Below are 23,544 nucleotides of genomic sequence, written 5' to 3'. Positions count from 1 at the left end.
ATTCCTGCTTCCTTCGTACATTAAGAAGGGGCGGAAGGGTACTCAGGAACAGAAGGAAATGGAATTAAAGGAATAGGGTTCCTCAGTAGGGTAACTGGAAATGTCTTGGGCTTTGGGGTTGGTAATAATACTAGAATTAATGTAACTAACCATATTGCTATAGTCTGAAACTGTGAAAAGGGTTTTGGAAAAAAAGGGAAGTATGTTTTTTACATATAATGGCAGTTTATTTCCTAAGATTGCTGTTGGAGCAGAAACCATATTTCACATTAATATCACTTAATATGTTATTCATTGCCCTGGGCACCAGAAACGAGCAGTGAATTAGGTCATGGTGAATAAATACCTATCAGTATCCATCAAGTGACATTCCTCATTTTTTCCCCCTCTTTCTTCTTTTCATGTAGTATCAAAATCTCATTCTGTTGTTTATCAGGCAGCACACGACAGAGCAAACCTTCTTGGGGGCGGCTATAAATATAGCCCCCATTACAGCTAGAGTCAACCTCAACACAAATGATAAGTCTGATGTAAATCCCCCTCATTCTGATGAGGTATGTGCTGCATTTGGTCAAATGAGCACGTTTTAAATGACCCTGAACTAACTGTCTCTCAATGACATGGCACAGGGCCAAGCCAGGGGCCAGCACAAGCTGCCGGAGCTGGGGGGACTCTGTGCTGCACCCAGGTCCACCAGCCTTTCCCCTCCTTCCCCTTGCCTAAAGGGTAACTGGGGCTGATTTTAGCAAATGCTGACTAACAAACAATAGCTTCTCAAGATGCTCATCAGCAACTTGATAGTTGTCCAATCCATTTTTAATTTTTTTTAAGCAAATTATCCCATTTTCTTTTTTGTCTCATGTCCTTCGCCTCAGACAGTTGTTGATATATTGCTATTTTGATATACATTGACATATGGCTCCTGAAGCACTAAATAACTGATCCAGGCTGCTGCAGCAGTTAATTTATAGCCTGCAGACACAACCTTAGCTCCTGATGACGCCCAGGCTGTGTGCAGATGACACCCTCTGTTAGGTGAAAGGCAGTTCCTCAGACCTTGGCACTACCAGATAATGCAGGCTTAGTAATCTACCTAATTAAAATCTGACCAGAGCATTAAAACTAGGGGGATAGTGGAGTGCTTTAATGGTAATTAGGAGCCTGTACCATTGCCCAGGTTTTAAAATCAGATTTACATAAATTCTTTTAATATATACCTGTTACACTCACCAGAACAAGATTGGTGGCCTGCATTTAACCACATAACAGTGCTATATGTCTTTATCGACCACTGATGTCTGTCCCAGGCTCACCACCAGACCAGTGGCTGCTGGGCTGCATTCAGTGGAACTGATGCATGTGCCCTGTACTGGTCATGGGAAGTAAAACTCACCGGGGACACATGAACAGAGGTCTCTGTGAAAAGTTTTCTGGGACAGCAGAGATTTAGGTTTGCAACCTGGATTAACCAACAAAAATGGTCTTCTTTTCTGTGTGATCCTTTCAGTCAGGGATTGAGAGCACACAGCTATTTAGTCCCCTGGCTGGAATGAGAACTAGTTTGGGCTGAACAATTCTCAACAGGGGAAAATTCACTTTAAATATCTAGTTAGAGACCTGTTACTATTTTAGGGGAATGCCCTGAAGGTCTCCACCTTATCCCAGATATTTATGCATTTATACTGTTTTAGTTAAGACTGTGACAGGAGCCCAGGCTGTGTGCAGATGACACCCTCTGTTAGGTGAAAGGCAGTTCCTCAGACCTTGGCACTACCAGATAATGCAGGCTTAGTAATCTACCTAATTAAAATCTGACCAGAGCATTAAAACTAGGGGGATAGTGGAGTGCTTTAATGGTAATTAGGAGCCTGTACCATTGCCCAGGTTTTAAAATCAGATTTACATAAATTCTTTTAATATATACCTGTTACACTCACCAGAACAAGATTGGTGGCCTGCATTTAACCACATAACAGTGCTATATGTCTTTATCGACCACTGATGTCTGTCCCAGGCTCACCACCAGACCAGTGGCTGCGGGGCTGCATTCAGTGGAACTGATGCATGTGCCCTGTACTGGTCATGGGAAGTAAAACTCACCGGGGACACATGAACAGAGGTCTCTGTGAAAAGTTTTCTGGGACAGCAGAGATTTAGGTTTGCAATCTGGATTAACCAACAAAAATGGTCTTCTTTTCTGTGTGATCCTTTCAGTCAGGGATTGAGAGCACACAGCTATTTAGTCCCCTGGCTGGAATGAGAACTAGTTTGGGCTGAACAATTCTCAACAGGGGAAAATTCACTTTAAATATCTAGTTAGAGACCTGTTACTATTTTAGGGGAATGCCCTGAAGGTCTCCACCTTATCCCAGATATTTATGCATTTATACTGTTTTAGTTAAGACTGTGACAGGACTTCTGTCATAGCTACTGTATTTTCCAGGGCCAGGGGATCATATTTAACACTGTAATGTGGTCATAAAAATGTGCTTTGGGCTGCAACCAGTATTACAAGATTTGAGCCAGGAAGCCGATTCACTTGACAAAATTAAGCCTTTCACAAATAGCTGAGTTTTCTTGAAGTTTTACAAGTGCAAAACATGAATGCTTTTTACAGACTAGGATCAAATTTGGCTGGAATATCTTTGTGCAAGAGTTCAGCTCAATGCAGGGAAATAAAGAGTTAATGCAGAGATAAAAATCAACCTCATGCTGACAGTGTAGGGTCACTAAGCACTAGACTAAAAAGCTGAGCCACCATTAACCCAGTCCAAAGCTGTCTGGAAGAATGTTAATGGCAGTGATACATTTAAGCAGGTACTACCACAGTTTTCCTTGTGTGTAGGTTCTGTGAAACATCAGAGAAGTGGTCTGTGTTCATGGGTTTACTTTACTCATTTTGTGGGGACAGTTTCCAGCTGTGCTTCATGGGATGCACTTAAAACAATGTTCCTGCCTTAAACATAGATTAAATCTCTGTGTCATTCAGGCAGGAATTTTACATTTTCAATGGCAAGAGTTTAAATGAAGAAAGCTAAAAATATTTTTTTGCCTCAGTCACAAAAGCCCCATTTTTTTAAAGAAAAAAATTAGGCAAACTGACAAGAGAGAAATACTCAGGACAGTTGAAGTGAATCAATGAAAAGTGTGAAGTTAATATGATTATGCTACAGCACATTAAGCCACCACGGGCCTGCTTTCACTCAGAAATGAAACACCCTTAACCAGCTGTGGCTTAATCCTAAAAGATACTCAATGTATGACTCAACATACAATATGAATGAATATATATATCACATATATATCATATATGCATCACACATAATGAATTAATCCACGTGACCTTCTCTGGGAATCCTTGTGCAGACAAGACCCCATGAACACAGCCAGTGGCTCTTCTTTAGTAAGCTAAGCAGGAACTCCACAGATTTTTCTGTCAAACTGGCACTTCTTTTTATTTAAGCTAAACTCAGATAAAGATTCAAACTTTATATCCAGGCAAAGTTTCCACTGAATTTTAAAGGAAGTGATCCAGACTTCAAATCCTGTTTTCCAGAATGAGAAGGTTGGTTGATTGGTTGGTTTGTTTGTTTGCTTTGGAGGGGAGAGGATCCTAGAGTTTCTGGGTCAGTAGCTGTAAGAATGATTAGAAGTAGGAAATGAGATTACAGACTTAAAAATGGGAGTGGTAAGTCTAACTGGTAAATACAGCCAGTAGAAAAATCTGGAATGTTGCATTGAAAAAAAGCAAGGTGATCGTTCAATGAAAATTAAAGATTTATGTTCCCCTTCAGCAAGCCATCTAGATTTACTCAAAATTTGCAGATGCAGACAAGACTCAGGGCTGCTTTGGAGGACAAAGTTAAGGTTTTGACTATGGTAGGTGAAAAGACTAGGAAGTTGCTAAAGAATTCTCTCTTTTGTGAACAGGGGCAAGCATAGTATTAGTAAGCAACTACATCTCTAGGGGGTGTGCAGGAGAGATCCACAACACCTCAATCATCCCTGAACAAATCTAATTACTACTTCAAGCCCATATCCTGATTAGACAAGGATGGACTCCATGGATACTACCCTGAGAGGCTGGAGTGGCCCAAGGTCACAATAGGACAAGGAAGAGAAGTGGCAAAGTTAGCCATGAAGCAGAGCAGTAAATGAGGGGCTAGTTGTTTTAGGGTTCATGTTTACTCAATCCAAGCTACACCAGGTTGCACTATTTAATGCAAAACACTGCATAATCACAGGGATCCTCTCTTTTATTGTGAAAGGGATGCTGCAGATAATACATTTATATTTACAATAATTTATGCTAATGCATGGCATCTCAGCAGTCTTTTCTTCACAACATCTGAGGGTCTGAAATTTTTTTACTATCCATGGAATTATCTAGGGTGCACAAAAACACAAGGAGCTGATGACCAAAGCTGGGGTAACTCTAGCTGACAAATGCATTACAGATAAATTGGTATTACTGCCCATTGTTTAAAGCCACTGGACACTAGGTTTGGCAGACTGATTTGACTGTGTTCTTTTGTCTTTCCCATGGATAATTTTTATCTCCTCTTGCTTCAAAAGCTAACTCGCTTCCTTTGAAGGATAGTAAGCTTGACAGGGTTCAAGCTAAGCTTCTTGAACTTAAATCCAGCATGGCTATCCCCAGACTGAATCAGCTTTAACTTGAATTGTGTCTCTCTAATATTTCACACTTTTTCAATTACACTCCACAGCAGCTGAGGACTATGTGAATCCTAGTGCTAAATTTAATCAAGTGTTTCTCCAAGGTGGAAGAGAACATACCTTTGGAAGTAATGGGAAGAGACAATCAATCCCTGGGATCTTGGTTCTCTCCACTCTGCACCAGAGGACATCCTGGAGAAAAGACCTTCAGTAGCAATTGAAGCCTGAAGTCTGATAATGTGAGAACTTAAAACTGCAAGGTATGAAACCCATGAAGAATGGTACACATCATCTGGACTGTAGAATCAACAAGAATTTAATAAGTTAATCAGATCATCACCATTTGAGTGCACATAAATTTGAATTGTTTCCACATTATGAAGCGCTTGTCTGTAAATTATTGCAGAGAAAGCCATTTTCAAATTACTGTTTGAGCTATTAGAAAATACAAAGGGCATTTTCATTAATTGGAGGCAGCTTTTCTTCCTCTCTCTTTATCATTACCTTTGTTACCCAGAATCAGTTTAGTGCTCAAATTTATTGATGGGTATGATTCAGTGGTGTTATTTGTATAGAATTTGTCCTATACCTGGTGGAATAAACTCATTAAGTGTAAATGAATAGCTATGTAGGTATCATCTGAAACGAGTCACTGCAGTTTTCTGAAGTCATAACAGTGCCTTTGAACACAGCTGGAAAGAAAACCTCTGTGAAGGTTACAGCTTCCCTTGCAGAGTTTAACCACCATTAATTTTCATCCTTTCCTTGGAATAGCTGCTTGTTTACAGACAGCAAGACTCATTCTTCAACTTAAGACTGGGACTCCCTGTTCTACGAGAGGATGCATCAAAACCATCAGCAAAATGTTCCATAGTTCTGCTGCCACAATGCATTTGTTATCACAGCATATAGAAGCTGGGATCCAGCAAGAAGGACATTGTTTGGGAAAATAATCTGCTTTAAAATCACTGGTTTTGGAGATAAATATGAGGGATAGCTTCTCCTGCATCTGATAAACTTGCTGCCACTGAAGGCTGAAGGAAGAGGGGGACTTGCAGATTGAAGGACACATGCTGTAGGAATTTCAGTAAAACTGCCCACAAGGACAGGAATTCCTCATTTCAGGTTAGAATTCCTGCAAGAGAATGCACTGTATGAACTTGAGGCTAACTTTGGCATAGCCCTACCTTCGAGAAATAATTTATTTGAGAAATAATTGCCCCCATAAGCTTTGCTTATCTGTTTGAATTCTTCATAGCATAGGTAAACTGAGCTATGTTTTAACAATACTCATATCAACCTCAAACCTATTTTGGTGTCCAGTATGAGAAAGACTTGTAATGTGTGAGTGGTAGCACAATATAAAGGATTCCTACTCCCATTTTACTCACAACTGGAATACTTCGTTTCACCAAAGGCAAATCTATATAAACTAATACAACCTTGTTCAAAGTAAAAATACACCACATTGCATTCAGCATATGTCTATTGGAAATCCTATTGCTTGAGAGCTGTTTCACTGAGGATGCTGCATGCTAGAAAAAACATAAGGAAAAAAAAATCCTGCTAAAACTGACAGTATCTAATAATTTTGCTCACAGCTATGAGCAGCTCAGTTACTTGAGTTTTTCATCTAAATAGTGTTAATATATTTTGTGAGCGTGCTGTCTATGTTTCTTCTTCCTGCTTGCTTAAAGGCTGAGTTTGTCATGAGGCCAGAGACATCTATGAAGGGAATATCAGATGTTTATGGCATTCGTAGTATCGCCCTCAGGACAATGAATTCCAAACTATGTTGGACTCCCTCCACCTGTTTTTACAATGCTTGTGGAGCACAGGTACGGTCACAACAGTGTTTACAAAAGATCTGAGCCAATTCTCACAGAAGTCAGCAGGAGTTTTTCTTTCAAGTCCTGGGAACTGCAGATCATGCCTATGGTCATGGTTATTTCACTTTTGACAATTTTACAGGAATTAGTTCTAATATTTTTTTATTTTCTTTTCTTTTTTTTCCCTTGCACAGAAATATAATTAAAGACTCGGGGAGACATTTGAAATGCAACCAATGATACATTTGATATAGCGCAAGTAAAGTTTGCTTCAATTAGGAATGCAGAATTGTGTTACACAGCACATTAAATGGCACATTAACACATGTAAATGCTTCTATCAAATTAAAAATGGTTAGTTTGCTTGTTAGATTATTTTTTGTTACAGTAATTGTGTAGTTTTCTGGTTTCCAAGAGAACACAGAGAAGAACTGATCCAACTTTTCTTCTCTATTTGTAGGTTTCCAGAAGTGGACAAATGTAGCTTTTCTGTCAGGAAGTATTGGAGCACTGCATGTGACAAGAGCACAAGAAAGCAGCAGAGAAAGGAAAGGTTCTTTTAAATCGCACATGTCATTCCCAGAAAAAATACGTAAGCATCTAAAATTTTAATTTATTTTAGATTTATTTTACAAACTGCTTCAAATATTACTTCTGCAGAAAATGTCCATATTTTAAGAACCTCCTGGAAGTAAGAAAATGAAAAGCAGAGCAGTTGAAGCAGTATTTACAGTTGAAAGGCAACAAAGCAAAATGATTAACCACCACTTGGTTGAAAAATGCTGAGTTATTCCCCAAAATGTTGTCTGATGGAAAAGCATTCCTGTAGAATAGCATCTCTCTGGCACAGGAGAGCAAAGCACGAGTCAGGGAATCACTGCAGCTGTTCCTGTGTCTCCATTTGCAGCAGATGCACTATAAAGGCCAGGAGTTTTGTTTGTAGCAAAGTTGCACCTCAGGCAAACTGACCTGCTGGAGACTTTTTGGCCTCCATCATTGTCACTGGGAGAGGAGGAGAAAAGAAAACACAAGACACCTTCAAGTTACACTGGTCTGTTCCCTGCTCCTGGGATGGCACCTGGGACACATTTCCTGACCTCCCACCTTGGCTGCCTTTTTGAACCTGAGTGAAATTTGAAATTAACTTTTCATGGGGTAGAAGGTCAAAACCTGCCAAAATGATAACATTGCACCATGAATGACCTGAGTTGATTACGTAGTCTTCTTTAGCCTCTGCAGGGCAAGAAGGACATCCTCTTTCTGACCTGGTCCTGTCAAAGATTCCCTTGGTCTTGGAGGTGTAATCAATTACTGCAGTTACTCAGAGGCCCCAGCTGAGATCACGGACTGTGGCAACACACTGTGTAGCAGGGTCTCTGGGATGTTGGTGGGCCTTGGGAAGGCTCCACCACAGGTGTCACTAGTACATCTCCTACAGCAGCAAATCTCCTTGCCACCAGATCAGGCTCACCTGGATAAATGTCTCAGGTATCTCAGCACTGAGATGTGCAGAGCATAAAAGCTAAGGCACAGCTCTCTGAAGCCACAGGGATGGGCTAGGTACATAGACTCCATCTCTATTGAATGGGGTGGGTTGAATTGTTGCATGGTTTGTGGTGGCTGGGGCAGCAGGCAACACTCAGAATGTCACTTGAAATGCCTTGCTGCAAATTCTGCCTTCCTGAAGCACTGATGCTGTCTCATAGACCTGAATTAGCTGTCTGAGACAGAGACCCGCAGCCCAGAGCCACCTCCTGTTGCCTAAGCTCTGCCACAAGCCAGTGCAGCTCCAGCATTATGAAGTGCAATCCCCGGGCTGCAGGACTGAGGCTTCTGTTTGCTTCATGCTTCCCCAGCCCTTCTGCTTTTTCATGGACACCCACATCATGGCCAGCAACAAGGGGAGCCAGAGACAGGGCCATCCTGCAAGTGTGTGTGAAACAGTCATGATTCCTCTCAGCATTTCCATTTTTTGGGGGGGTATTCACAGTTCTCCAAGGTTCCTCACACGCCCATGAAACTGTAATATTTTCTCTCCAAGCTATTACTCAGCTAGCTTTGAATGAATTGACTGTATGAAGGATCCTAGTAAAATTCTCCCATTTTTTTGGCATCATTTATGTTCATTTGCCTTCAGCAAAATCACTCAGAAATAAGAAATAAAGAGAAAACTCATCATTTCAGAAGGATTATAAGAGTTTTAATTCCTGATTTGAAGATTTCTGACCCTAAGCATAGGGAAAGCACCAGCAAAACCATACCTTTGCTCCTACATCTCATTAATCTCAGTGCACAAAATTAGATTATTGCAAGCTGCAACAGCTTAATCAAGCAGCCTTTGAAACACAAAGGCCTCTGACTCAAATGGAGTTAACAGAGTTGTGGGGTTTATTTACATTTTTTTTTTACCACTGCTCCCATAATGTTTAAAGTCATTCTCATTTCCACAGAGTGCTTGCTGATGATTATGAGCAATGAAGCTTTGGATCCAGTTATACCTGTGCTTCCATCTGTTGTTGCAGAAACCAATTCCATCATCGTTACTTTCTTGTTAATGAACTACTTCTTGAACTCATTTCAGGTACCTGTTCCCTTGTGCTCTTCTTCATCAGCAGTGTCAGTGGAATAGCTGCTTTTATATTCAAATGTCTTGAGCACAAAAATTGCCAGTTGAATTATGTCTGTCCTGGGTGTTGAGCTGGAGTGGAGAAAACACATTCATTTCATACAGCTTGTAATGAACTGATTCTCCAGTTGTTGAGGCACATCATCTGAGAGCAACTCCTGGTCTGGGAGGATGTTTTTATATTTACTGGCATGTCATTAATTATAAACTTACTTATCTGTGGATATCTGGGAAAGCGTCCCGCGTTCAGCCAGTTCTTGCTTTACTTGCATGTTCCCAATGAAAACTTGATTTGTTCCAGCGATACAACGCCCATCAGGAAACTATTCAATGGTTATCTTTCTCCATTTTCATGCATTTTACCAACTGCAGGTGAGGACTATTCAGAAGATGCTTCCTTCTCTCCTGTAGCTTGAAGGTTATTTTTAGGTTACTTTGGGCATTTTTGTGTGAGTCACAATGATGTTTCAGGTTACCCTATTTCCAAGACCAGTACTGCATGACATATGAAGTCAGAAACCGGTCTTTACCCCTCATCAGCAAATCTCATGACCCCATGTCATAGTCTGACTCAGGATCAGTAATTAAACCAATGACAACAAAATGCTCTCGATCCCCTCTCCCTTTTATCCAGGTAGTGAAAGCAGAGAGGGAACAAGGAGAGAGACTTTCTGGATTGAAAAGTAAACTAGACAGCTTTAATCAAATGCTAATGATGAAAGAAGATATGTACAAACACGTACAAGTATGTGCAGGAATGTGCAACACCCCTATTGCCTCCCCCACTACTAGCAACTCCCCCACATCTCCTGAGCTGGGAGCAGTTCTGAAATGTCCCAGAGCTGCTGGAGAGGGCGGCAGAGCAGACAGGAGCTGAGGGGAGAGTTATGAGGGCCAGGAATGAACAAGCCCAGGGATCAACAGTGATGTAGACGTAGTCCTCCCTGGATGCTGGCCATGGATGGAAGACAAGGGAAGAAAAAGAAGTGGGCTTGACTTCAGTGATCCATTAATTTATATCAAATGCAATGTAATTATATGGATGGAATATTTTGATTGGCCAATTTTGCTGTCTGTCTAGTCCTCTCCTCCCTACAGGAGGGTTGCAGATACAACTCTTCTGCTCCTTTACCATAAAAAGCAGTAGATTCAACAAGCAGAAAAAAAGTGTTCTTGGTCTCTTGGCAATAGCATAAACATTCAGGCCTTAACAGTTCACTAGTTGGAAAACTTGCTGCTACTTTCAGTAAGTGTATGGCTTAAAAGAGAATTCACTGAAGAAAAAAAAAAAGTAAAAAGAAAATCTGCTTCATCCTGGCTCAAACCAGGACACCCCATCCTCTCTGAAAGTAAAATTCTTTCTTTTTCTTCCCCTGGTGCTCTATTTAAATTACCGATGTCTCTGTATCTTTAACCTCTTTTAATCAGTCTAGGGAGTTGTGCCCCTACGCTCTTTTCTTCTCTGTCCACAGCAGCTGAGCTCTTTTACCTTCTTCTGTCAGTGTTGCATGGCTAGAAAGACAGGTCCCCTTTTATGTGCCTATAGTGCACTTCCAAAAGTGACAGAGCAGAGCCCAGAGCCAGTCATGTGCAGGAACCATAGCAAATATAAATTGATGGAGAAGGTGACTTGATGACATTCATAGTTGGTCAAAAGAGCCCATATACATGTTATGCAATTTCCTGCCTTATGGCAGATGAATGTGGCATGGTGAAAGGCAGATCTTGCACTCCATCATTGCTTCTGCCTGGTGCTAAGCACTGCAGGTCCTGGATGACCACTCTCCATCACACCGTATCACATGATTAAAGATGTAGACAGAAGGCGGGCATAGGAAAGAAGATCATCAGCTCTCACCAACCCTTGCAAACCAAAATGCAATCTTACTTTTACTTCTCTCCCCACCTTCATTAATCTCCTATTTCTACTAAAGCAGAAGGGCAATATAATGAGAAAAGAGAGCTGGTGACCTACTTTACGTGGTGGTGGGACTTCTGTTATATCCCAATTTACCTTTTGGACATGTTGATTTGCAGTGCTTGAGTAGACAGGAGCTGTCAATACTTTAACATCTGATAGGAAAACTGGGGAAAGTTTTGCTGCCTGTAATACCATAATTGGGTAGCTGAAGGCATTTCTCCTCTCCAGGCAATAATGATAGAAGTATTTTATGTGATGTAACCTCTCTTTGCTCCCTTCAAAGCGAAGAAGATGGTTGAAAGAAATAGGTGTGTGTGACAGATGATAGTAATGTGGCTTAGGCTTGTAATCAGTTTATATATGCAGTGATATGTTAGTTGCAGTTGGGTGAAAGTGGTGGTAATGGTGAGGTTTTTAATGGGAAGTTGGTAAAATATTTTTAAATAAATAAAATGCAAAAAGCTATTAATGACTCATTCATTTAGTACCATTACTGTACACAAAGTAATGGCTATTACTTCAGTGGTGTTATTTTTGCATTTGAAAGCGTGTTTTCAATAACAAAGTTGGAATCAGTCCAAGTCAGATCACACGTGCAGTTAAAAAGCTACATAAAAAAGCAGAAATAAGACCTTTCATTACAGATGTGCCATAGAAAGTCCTAAGGAAAAATGAAAAAATTATTTGATGTCTCTTCTGACCACCTTAATCCCCTTGTGGAGACTGTGCTTTTTTGACCTGATCTAAGTTGGTTTAGCTCACTTTGTTGTTCCTGGAATACATTACACAAAATGCTAACGCCAGCCAGTACATTCACGTTATTCATACAACTTGCACCACAATGACAAGAATACCCAGCTTTTGCATCCTGCAGGTAATTTTTCTGTTCCTTATTCTTCTAGGAAGGCCTATTGTTTTCTGTTTTATTCTTGTGCACTTGGACTTCAAAAATAGGGTGAAAAAAAACAGTAAAAAAAGAGTGCATTGAAATTTCAGCATTAGGACAATAAACACTGAATACATGATGACTTTTTCCTTGTGTACAGCAGTGGTATTATTTCAAAGAGGCTATAGGAAACACAAATGAAAAGTGTAACCTCAGCTAGTCCTGGTTTTTGTAAGCCAAATTATTTCCTATTCCAAAGTAGAGTTGGGTATGTTTTTTCTACATTTCTTAGGGCCTGAATTATCTGATAATTGCCTATCAGCCAATTTTGACTCCCTGGGCAGGAGCTGTGGCTGCCAAGAACATCTGCAGAAGATAAGTGGCAAGGTTGTGCTTTCTTTCCTAGTGGCCATCTTTTTCAAACACATTTTGTTCAATCTGTAAAATCTGTCTGCTTCTGTGGTGGGTGAGGTCAAGGCCTTTCTTGGAAAGACGGTTTTATCTGCTTGAAGTCAGTCACTTGCTGGATCAGCAAAAAGTGGTCCACAGGCTGCCCCAGAAACAAAGACTTGTGAGTGGGAGGTAAATCTGAACCTCTAGAATAGTCCTGGTGCTGGGCTTGCATATCAGGTTGTACATGAGGAGCCAGCAGGTCCATACAGAGTGGTGCAGTGGGGTGCAGGGTGCTCCCACCTAGATCAGAATTGTTCAGCTCAGCACAGGAAGCTAAACCACCAAAACTGGTCGGAATGGGTTTGGCCAAACAATTCACCCATATGATCTTCAAGGAGGTTAATTGTTTTGGGTGACTGGGTGAAAATATTATCTGCAATGCTTGTGCACCTTAGAGCTCAAAGCTAAGCTACTGAGAGAGAAAGAGTGCATGCAGAAACAGCCAGGGTCAACTGTGGAGCACGCGGCAGCGCAGAAGAGAGAGCAGCAGCAGCACCGGCAGCGGCCTGCGGAGAGGAGACACGTGGCAGGCGTGAGGGCAGGCGGAGAGGCAGAGAGCTGCACGAGGGCAGGCAGGGAGCAGCTGGTGCCTTCTCATCCTAGGAAAAGCAGACTAGTAACTAGATTGATCATGGTCATAACGCAGCCAAAAACTATTGTGAAAAAGAATGTGGGGACTCAGACGGAGCTCCCAAGCAGGCACGCAGCAGTGCAGGTCTCTGGCTGCAGTGAATGCCTGAGTCTGGCACTGGTATCAGAGGGAACCAGTGACAGCGCATGTGTACGGTGTGAGCAAGTAAATGATCTCCTCAGGCAGGTGGTTGAGCTGACAGAGGAGGTTGCAAGACTGAGGGCCATTAGAGAATGTGAAAGTGAAATAGATTGGTGGAGTCAAACCCTGAGGCAGGGGCAGATAGAAGACGTTGGGCAAGTGACTGATCCTCTCCCCTCCTGTCACCAGACAGATGGAGAGGACTCAAGAGATATTAAGGAATGGAAGGAGGTTCGACCTCGAAGAGGCAAGAAAAAATCCTCCCAACCCCTTCCACCCTCTCAGTTGCCCTTGAAGAATAGATACGAGGCATTGGAAATTCAGGAACAGGAAAATGAAGTTGGAGGGGTTCCTGCTCTGGCAGGGGGGTTGGACTAGATGATCTCTCGAGGTCCCTTCCAGCCCCTAAGATTCTATGATTCTATGATTCTATATATTACTTTTTGATTACAAAATGGCACAGTAGGTATTAGTCTACTGCACCTCTGAAATTACCAAAACCAGATAGGTTTTGGAAGATTTTTCTGCATAGAAGATGATGATGTTTTAAAAACTTGCCTTATACATTTCCCAATACTGGTATACAGGGTTTGAATGACTTTTCTCAAGATATCTACCACCTTCATAAAGCTAATGAGTATTAAAAAGACCAAACAGCTGCATTGATTGTATTTGGTCAGCTTGTAAATACGCACATCCAAGAAGGATGACAGGCAATTTAATAAATTGATGGTGATTTGGTTTAATTTTCCAGTGTCCATATTTTTTCAGTTCATCATAATGCTACACAGTGTAATATCCTATGGAAGGTACCAGTTCTCATATTCCATTTCTTTACCTATTCTTAGGTGTAGACGTTTAGTGAAAATAATAATAAAACACCCAGCAATACCCTTAACCACCCCAGTGAACACAAAAATTAGTAATCTCAAAAAGTCTATATTCAACCTGACACAGTGAGCAATACAAATATGGTACAAAGCCTATCTCTACATTTATTTGCAAATGTGTGTAGATATGCTTCATATAAATTAATCCTCTATTTCATTATAAGGAAGGAATTATGTCTGTGGTCAAAAGGGTGGGGTACAGTTAATCTGATTTAGCACAGCATGTGAAAAATTAATTGAAAGTCAGAACTCCATAGTGTTTATTATAAAGTAATTTCACACCAGCTCAGGATTAGCATGGTAACAGGTGACAATAGGTCATTACTATGTTAATTGAAAGACAGCATGCTTTTGTAAAAAAAGGAAAAAAAAAAAAAAAAAAGGGATGCAGACAAAATGAAATTAAAAGGAAAAAAATATTAAAATGCACTATTTTATCTAGGAATTGGCTGCAGTTTGGTGGGAAAAGTCCTAGGGAGAAGATATCTTCTGAAAGGAACTCATTGGCTTTATGGTGATAATCTTGCATTGTTCATGATGCTGTAGAGCATGGCAGATGTTTGTGTGTGTCCTGTCCTCCCTACAGGCTAGGCTGGCCCTGTCTTTCCACAGGAGCAGGCTGTGTCTCCAAAACACTGGCCTGACATTTCTGGCTTGCTGACACTGCTCACTGGCCAAGGCACATGAAGGTGAAGACAGGCACTAGGGAAGGGAGCTCATGTACTTAGTTGGCTTGGCCAGCAGCAGTGTGGGCACAAACAAAGCCCCTGGGAGCTGTGAAATTTTGCAGCAGTGTTAACAGAAGAGAAAACTTCAGTTTTTTTCTTTCACAAGAGGATTAATAAACAAAAAAGACTTTAAATTCACCAATGGAAAATAGCCTAGCACTTGGATAGCAGGCTGAAGCACGAAGCTGGGGAAAGCTCATCCTTCCACTTGAGCTGCAATGACACTATCCTGGCTCTGAATGGGGACGGGTGCCACAGGGCTGGGCTGCTCTCCTATTGTGTGGCTTGACAGACACTGATGTGTAGGCATTTCCCATTATATGCTGCGACCTGAGTAAGCAGTCATGAGCCACCAGCTTTAGCCCCTCGAAAGACATCAGGGAACTATTTTTGCCTATCTAATTTGCATAGTAGCTAAAGCTGTTAAATCAATTGTGGGGGCAGAAGATTACTCTACAGGTCCTGCAGTTGACAGAATACAAAGGACAAGAAATGCACTCGTTTGGAGGTGAGCAAGATGGAAATAACCCTCTATTAACTGTAGTCACCACAAAAGGACTTTTGCTAATGGCATGTTATTATTTAAACAAGAATCCTTTCCAAAACCAAAATAAGATGCCTATGTAATGAAGCTAGGTGGCTTGCTCAAAGCAAATGGAAATTCAGAGGCACAGCTGGAACCTCAAAATGGGAGACTCTGATTTTATTTCCTGGAAGAAGTATTTAACCTCTTCAGATACTCTCATGCAGCCTCATATATGAGCTGACGAGGAATGTGACCTTTCTGCTTACCCTGCTTCAGAAAAGTTTGCAATCCAGCCTGACACAATCTCTTGTAATATGTTAATTTTGATGTAGTTCTGCCACAAATACTACGGATGATCCCTGAGACCTTTACATCCCAGAATAGAATCCTTTCAGACTTCTTTCTCATTTCAAAACATCCTGATTAAGGGGTGCCTACTTGTCTAGTAAAGGTCATAAGAAAGGAAAGTGTAAATGTTCTTTGATTACTTACTACAAAGGAAAGAAACTGGACAGAATAGAGTGCCCTTGCACTGGTACAGTGTGAGGTGGTCTGCTAAGATGGACAGAAAAAGAGACACACTGATCCTGATCAGACCACAGACAATCATCTGCAGCCCTAAACTAATGCAGAGCTAATGTAATAATGCAATACAAATACACCTGCGGGTAGACGGGCTAGGAACCCACTCACCAGCCATACAAAAAAGCAATATAATAGAAATATTTGTACATCCCCAGCAGGAAAATCTCTCTGGATAGTTAGGGCAAAGCATGGTCTCAGGCCACCCTACGGCCAGGAGATAAGGTTTTCCTGATGATAAGGCAGAGTAGAGAAGAGTAAATGACCAGGTTCACCTCTACAAATACATTTTTAAAAACACATTAGGGCTGTTAGTTTCTTTTGTGACCCTGATATAATTTTTTCTCAATAGCAGCAGCCAAGCTTATTTTTAATGTGCATCATGTCCTTGCAGCTCAGTTACAGCAAATCAAAATCCTGAGTAGCCCACTCTGGCATTTGCAATCTGCACCTCTGCTCTGAAGCTATTCCTCCACCGCAGCCAGCTGAAGTTGTAAGCACCTACCTCAGTCCAGTGGACTCAAAAGCCATCAATCTGCACCCTGCTCACCCCGAGACCAAGCTGCTGAGCCAACCACTGTGTGGGTCTGACCCCAAGGATGGCCAGAAAGGCACAACTGGCACTTTTCCTCCCCTTCAGTTTAGTGTGATGAGGGCTCCTTTCTGACCAACGTGCAGAAAATGCACAACTGCTACAGGCAAGAGTAGAGCTGAGGGACATGGCAACATCAACACAGCTGCTGCTTCAAAGTGTCTCTGATTCCCTTTCCAATATATTCTTCTTTTTGCTATACGTTAAGTTAAAATAAAACAAAACAAACAAACAAAAACTCCCAAACAAGCAAAAAACACAACAAAAAGAAAAAAGTAAAAAAAAAAAAAGGGACTACTCTGACTCTTAAGAAAGACAGAGTGGCAGGAAGACAGGAAGAGCACGTTATAAATGTGTAGGCAAAACTGATGAGACAAAATAGGGAAAAACTTGTGCATGAATCTGCAGCAAATGTAATGTCAAAATGTTTCCAAAAGTAGTTTTTCCCTATTCAGTTGTTCATGGCTGTCTCTGTTGTTTACTCTGCTCTTCTGTGATCTTTAGCAACAACAGTTCCATTTAAACTCTGTACAGAAAGGACTCTGTCTTCTCACCTTTCTGCACACCTCAAGGATAGCTTACACAGCCATGTTATGGCTTTGCCCTTTCTAGATGAAGAATATGTTGATTTGGTTTCAGGTCATTAACTCTCTAAGGAATTTTCAGGCTTAGCCATCTGCAAGGCTGGAATCACCCATACTTCAGGATCAGGGCGATTTTCCTCTTTGATTTTCTGAAAGGGTGTCCCAAAAGGCACAGACACTACACGGAAGCCCAAGGAGCTCCAGGGATTACTTCATGGGAAATGAGCATCCTCTCTTAGGGTAATGAAATTTTGTGTGAAGCATTTGGTGTTCAGGGATTCATAAAGGTTATCAGACAGGCATTTATTATAAAAGTTCTTACTGCTTTTCCTGGCATGCATGGGGAAGATGGGAGTGTTATCAGTCTGACATTTCTGTCAGAACTGGTATTTGAACCACTGGATGATTCTGACAAATGCCACCGCTGTCATCAGCTGCTCAGTTTTAATTATATTTGACTGAGGCTTTCAATGGCAGCAAGCAGAAAACTTAATTAGTTGCTTTAAAGGCTGATCCTCAGAGTCTGAAGAATCCAAACAGCTTTGCAACACTTCTGCACGGAGGCTGCCATTTTCAGTCTGATGATGCAAGTCAGAAGAATTAATGATCCTGCTCATAGAAAGGGAAAACAGAGAAAGATTTACAAGAACACACATCAACGAAAACACACCATTTCTGTAGCCAGCATGTCAGCGAGGCAACCTCATGTCTAAGAAACTGCTGCGTTGGCTCACAGGTGGATCTCAGACAAATGGTAGCAGAAAGCAGGCAAAAGATTGAGCACTCATGGGAACATACAGCTAATGAACATCTGTTACCTTAAACAGAATGTATACGTTTATTCTGCAGCGGACTGCAAGCGCTGCACTATTTGGAAAGACTGAAAGGCTGGCATTTTCTCACACACCAATGCACTGTTCAAATAAGCTTCTTAAAAGAAGATTGCATTAACAATTTATACCACCTCTGTGTTTGCTTTAAGAGTGTTAATATGATTATAATTCTATGCTATATCGTGGAAAAACAAGCATTAGTAAGATGCAATGTCAAACTGCTAATATGATGCAATTAGAAGTTCACATTACATTCACATGCTGGTTGCAGGTTGTCTGTGGGGAAAAAAAAAACAACCATAACCCCCTGAAAATATTGTTGTGTTCCACAAACCCCAGGGCTGTAGGTTTCGGCACTTAATCCAACGACTGTCATGGAGATATGGAATGGTAGAAGACAGACTTTGCATGTCAGTGGGGTCAGATGCTCTGGAATGATGCTGTTCGTTTCTTTTAGGATACTGCTGAATTTCATTATTTCAAAGGAATGGGCTGGATTTTGTACATAAAATGTGCCAAAAGCTCCGTGTCTGTGAGCTGCAGTCAGACGCCAAAGCACTTGATGACTTATACAGTCCACAGGACTGATCTGCTCTCATTGATCTGCACTCACAAGCTTTGTGCTTGTGATTTATCATTGATCACAGAATCACAGAATCACTGAGGCTGGAAGGCACCTCTGGAGATCACCTACTCCAACATCCTGCTCAAAGCAGGGTCAGCTACAGCAGGTTGCCTGGGGATGTGTTCAGACAGCTTTCGAATATCTCCAAGGTTGAAGACTCTGCAATCTCTTTCAACAACTTGTGCCAGTGTTTCACCACCCCCATCATAAAAAGGTTTTTCTTCTGTTTAAACTGATACTCCTGGTTTTCAGTTTGTGGCCACTGCCCCTTATGCTGTTGCTGAGCATCACTCAGAGGGGTCTGGCTCTATCTTCTTTACATGCCCCCTATCAGGTGCTTATACATATTGATTAGATCCTCCTGAGCCTTCTCTTCCCAAGCTGCATTGTTACAGCTGTCTCAGCCCCTCCTCTTACAACAGGTGCTACAGTCCCTTAATTATGGTTGGGGTCTTTCACTAGACGCAGTTCAGTATGTCAATGTCCATCTTGTGTGGGGAAGCCCAGGACGGGACACAGTACTCTCCACTAATGTGGTCAGGGCACATTGCTGGCTTATGGTGTCCAACGGGACACCTAGATGCTTTCAGCAATGCTGTCTTTCAGCCAGTTGCCTCCCTAGTGTATACTCATACATGGGGTTATTCCTTTTCAGGTGCAGACTTGCCATTTCTGTTTGTTGACCTTCAGCAGATGCCTTTTGGCCCATTTCTCCAGCCTGCCTATGCCTGTTTGAATTGCAGCACAACCAGCTGGTGTGTCAAACACTCCTCCTAGGTTTGTATCATTTCAGAATTGCAGAGGGTGCACTCTGCCACATTGCCTAGGTCATGAACAAAGCAGTTAAACAGGGCATGGGGGAATAAAAATGTCTAAGGAAACTATACGGCTCCTGTCACTGTTTTCTCAAAGTCACAAATCTAATTGAGCCCTCCCGGCTCAAATCCTGCCTGTGCTGCTATATTGAGTCCCAATCTATTGGACCTACAAAGGTCCATGCACCCATGTAGGTGATAAAAAGTGTGCAGTCAGCTTCACTGGTCTTCCTCTGCAAGCAGAGGGGACCTTTTGTCCATTGTTCTGCTGAGTTATCAAAGGGCTAATGAAAAGATCATCCTGATGTGAGGGCAGCCTCATGTTGACCTGGGCTCTTTCCTACAATATTGTGTCCTTGATGGCTTACCCATCAGGGTGAGTATAAATATATACAAAAACATTTATCCTCATATTGTACAGGAGTTTGGATTAAAGAAGCTCAGAGTCTCCCAACTAAAACATGTAAAAATGCATCATAGATTTTGACTGGGATTATATATTTGCCAATGGCCATAAAGACAGGGCATCTGTAAGATATGTGATAGGTTTTGTCTACCTTTGATTTTTCTAGACCATACATTGGTCTAGAAACCAGCATTTTCAAGAAGCTAGCTCAGTTTTCCTTTATATTAGTGGTTGAAAAGTTGGATTACTCTACTTTTAATTTTTTTTCCCTGGAGTATATTTAAGAAGGTAACAAAATTCTGTTCTTGTTTAAGCATGGGCTTGGATCTGCGTGGCAGGAAGACATTTTGTCAGAAGCCAGTGATTTGCATAGCCTGAGGGAGAGACAGCTGGCAAAAGTATCGGGTCCCAAAGTGTTAGGTTTTAATTTAATCAAATTCATCCACTGTTCGTAATGAAGTCCACTATATGGACAAATTCACATAAGCTGTATATTCGTAGGATCATAGAATAGTTTGGGTTGGAAGGGACCTTAAAGATCATCCAGTTCCAATGCCCCTGCCATAGGCAGGGACACTTTCCACTAGACAGGATTGCTCAAAGCCCTATCCAGCCTGGTCTTGCACACTTTCAGAGATGGGGCATCCACAAGTTCTCTGGGCAACCTATCCCAGTGAAGAATTTCTTCCTAATGTCTAACCTAAATCTACCCTCTTCCAGTTTAAAGCCATTGCTCCTTGTTCTGTTGCTACACATCCTTCTATAAAGTCCCTCCCCAGCTTTCCTGTAGGCCTCCTCTTCAGGTACTGGAGGGTGGTTAGCAGGTCTCCCCGGAACCTTGTCTCTTCAAACTAGGTTTTGCAGTTTTTAATTGAAAGTGCAGGAAACTCCTCCTCAGGGCCTCACCACCTTTCATGGTTTTTCTCATGCCCACCCTCCTCCTGCCCCTCCCCCAGGAAGTAAAGCAGCAGCATCTTCTCTTTCTCAAGGAAGCAAAACTGGAATTAATTGAGACTAACCATATTAAATTCATGTTCTAAAGTGCATCAAGGAGACAGGAAGTGAAATGGCCACATGGCCCAAGTATCTTTCTGAGTTTCCCAGGATGTAGTGAGTCCCCTTTCCTTCTAAACACACTCATGTAAACAGCGTGAAATGTATTTCTACAAAAGCCTCTCACAGACCTGTCCCTTTGCTTGATGATGGCTGCAGTGTCTGCCACTGCAGACTCAGCCTTCAGGCTGAGCTGTCATTCTCTATCATCCAGCTAACACAGTTATTTCTGTATTATAGACTCATTATTTGACACCAAAGGTATCTGGTTAATGTATTAGCTAAAGGGATGCTGAGAATAGTCTGCTGCCTTTAGTAGGGAATATTGGATGCTTTTGTCTTTGAGAAGTCCCACTGGCCTTTCCTTTGTGAATGGCTGTAAATTGCTTACTGGAACTAAAATGCCATTTTTTGTCCAATTCTTTCTTGATTTTAGCCACGAGGTACATAACAGAGGTTGATTAAACAGGTTAGTGTGCTCTCTAACTAAAAGAGACACATGACTCTCTCAGTATATGCATTCAGGAGTCTTTAAAAACAGGAAAAAAAAAAGTTTTTCATACTCAGTTACCTGTTGGCCATCCCTTTTTAGGAAGGCATTAACATACTATAACACAGACTTTCTTCACTCTGCTGAAGGTAAGTAAAAGATTTAGTCCCAGTCTGAATGAAGTGGACAAGTGTACCCCACAGGACACCTTTCATAAGGAGGGAAATCCAAATGTGTTTTTTGGAGGTTTCTCCTCTCTATACCTGCATCTAATTTAATCTCTTAACCTAGATTACTAATTTAACTAGCATTCCAGATTTGCCATCATAAAGCCATCAATTATCTTCTTTCATTAGGTAAAATCACCTTTAATTTTGGAGGGCAGGCAAATCCTAAGGAGCACCTTTTTGCTGTTGGAGAATCCAGAAATGACAGCGCTAAAGCAAGATAAGAGTAACTGTAGTTTGCTTCAGAAATTTTATCTCCTTCACAAATCTTTCCGAGGCTCCCAGTAAACATTCACTTTTTTGGGAGTGGGAGCCACTTTGGATCCACTTCCAGTTCTTAGTTAATGGGAGTGCAAAAACTGGAGTGGATGCTATTCCGTTTCACAACAGTGAAAAGGGTGAGGCATTCAATCCTGCACTGAAAACAAATGAGGTAAAATATGAGATGTTCTGTAAATATAAATCCTTCAAAATAAAATTATACATATGACATAAAAGTACAAAAATTGTTACCGACATGAATAATTCACTAACTATTGCATGGTATAACTTGCCAACTAATGTGTATTACGTGCCATTTAATAGTGGATGTGTCTGAAGAAATATGGAAATTGGAATAGTTTAATAACTTTCTATATGAAAGATGATGAGACTGCCTAAATGATTAAGAGGAAGATATGTTATAATGAACTAAAGCCACTCGAGTGTAAGGTAATTTTAATTCAAATCTCCATCTGCTTATGTATAATTAAGACTCATTTAACAAGTTAATGCCTAACAGAGAGAACCGATAAGTTTGGTTTTAAAGAGCTTAAGAGAAGAAAATTAAACTGTCTAGTTTGAGGAGCTTTCATTTCAATTCCCTGTACCTGAACCAAAACAATCTTCTAGAGGCATTTCTTTACCCTGACCATACAGCCAGATGCCAAACTTATGGAGAAAAAGGAGGTGAGAAAACAGAATATCCTTTTTCTTATTTTAATCTTTGATACCACATCAAGTAAGGAATTTGACAGCATCTTCGCTGACATGAATATTTATACTGTTCAACCTGCTCAATATATAGCGTCTATACACCATTAAGAAGACACTTTGCATGCCATCAAAAACATTTATGCATTGCAGAGATTGCCAGTGGGGTTAAATAACCTGTGAAAATAAGAGGATTACCTTTGAAGTGCAAAAAAAGTAGTATTTTGATCTGTGGTAAATTTCAGTGATATTCCCCTGCTTAACTTTCTATTTCATTCTTTCTCCAAATATCTTTCCTGTGAGGTCCAGTAGTCAAAACAGTGACTCCAACCTTTTCATCTTTCATCATGCAATTTTAATTTTCTTCTTTTGACTTCTTATCCACTGTCAAGATGAGGGTTTCCTGTACTCACTTCATACTTGAAATTCTCTGTGCCGTCGATTTTTTGTCACTGGTGCCAGACGTCAGAATTGCTCCTAGAGCTTAGAAATAAGTGAAACACTTTTGGAAATGTATTGGAAGAACAAATAACACAGTATATCCAATGCTTATTGCAGCGTCAATGTTTTCAAGTGAAGAGAAAGAATTAAAGCTATGAGGTTTGATGACCAACACCCAAACTCAGTAAATGACTGACATAAGACCTTGTTGCAATATGTGAAACTTACCTTTTCATTCCTAGGCCAAAGCAGACTGTTCTAATCTGCTTCAGCATCAATCTAACAGCAGAAAATTTAGGGACTGAATTATTTAAAATTTATAAAATAGTAGAACCAACGTTTTAGTTCTCAAACTGAGTTTTGGGCAATGGAGGTCCTTAAAGTTCAACAGAAAGTTCAGTGTTCCCTTGTGTATACACCCATAGACTACCCCAATTTACTGTTTGTACCAAGTCTCTTAATTATAAAAGCATCTGGGTTAATGTGCATTGTGTATGTTACTGTGTGTTTCACAGTCGACGGAACATACATTTTACAAGATCCTCCTTTCATCTAAGGCTTAAAAATGCACTCTGAGAAGTGCACAGACATAGATATCACCCAAGACATTTGCAGC

Source organism: Chaetura pelagica, unplaced genomic scaffold (assembly GCF_000747805.2).
Source record: "Chaetura pelagica isolate M959 unplaced genomic scaffold, ChaPel_1.0 scaffold108, whole genome shotgun sequence".
NCBI classification, from domain to species: domain Eukaryota; kingdom Metazoa; phylum Chordata; class Aves; order Apodiformes; family Apodidae; genus Chaetura; species Chaetura pelagica.
The sequence above is the reverse complement of the archived record's forward strand: the minus strand, read 5'-3'. Positions refer to the sequence as shown.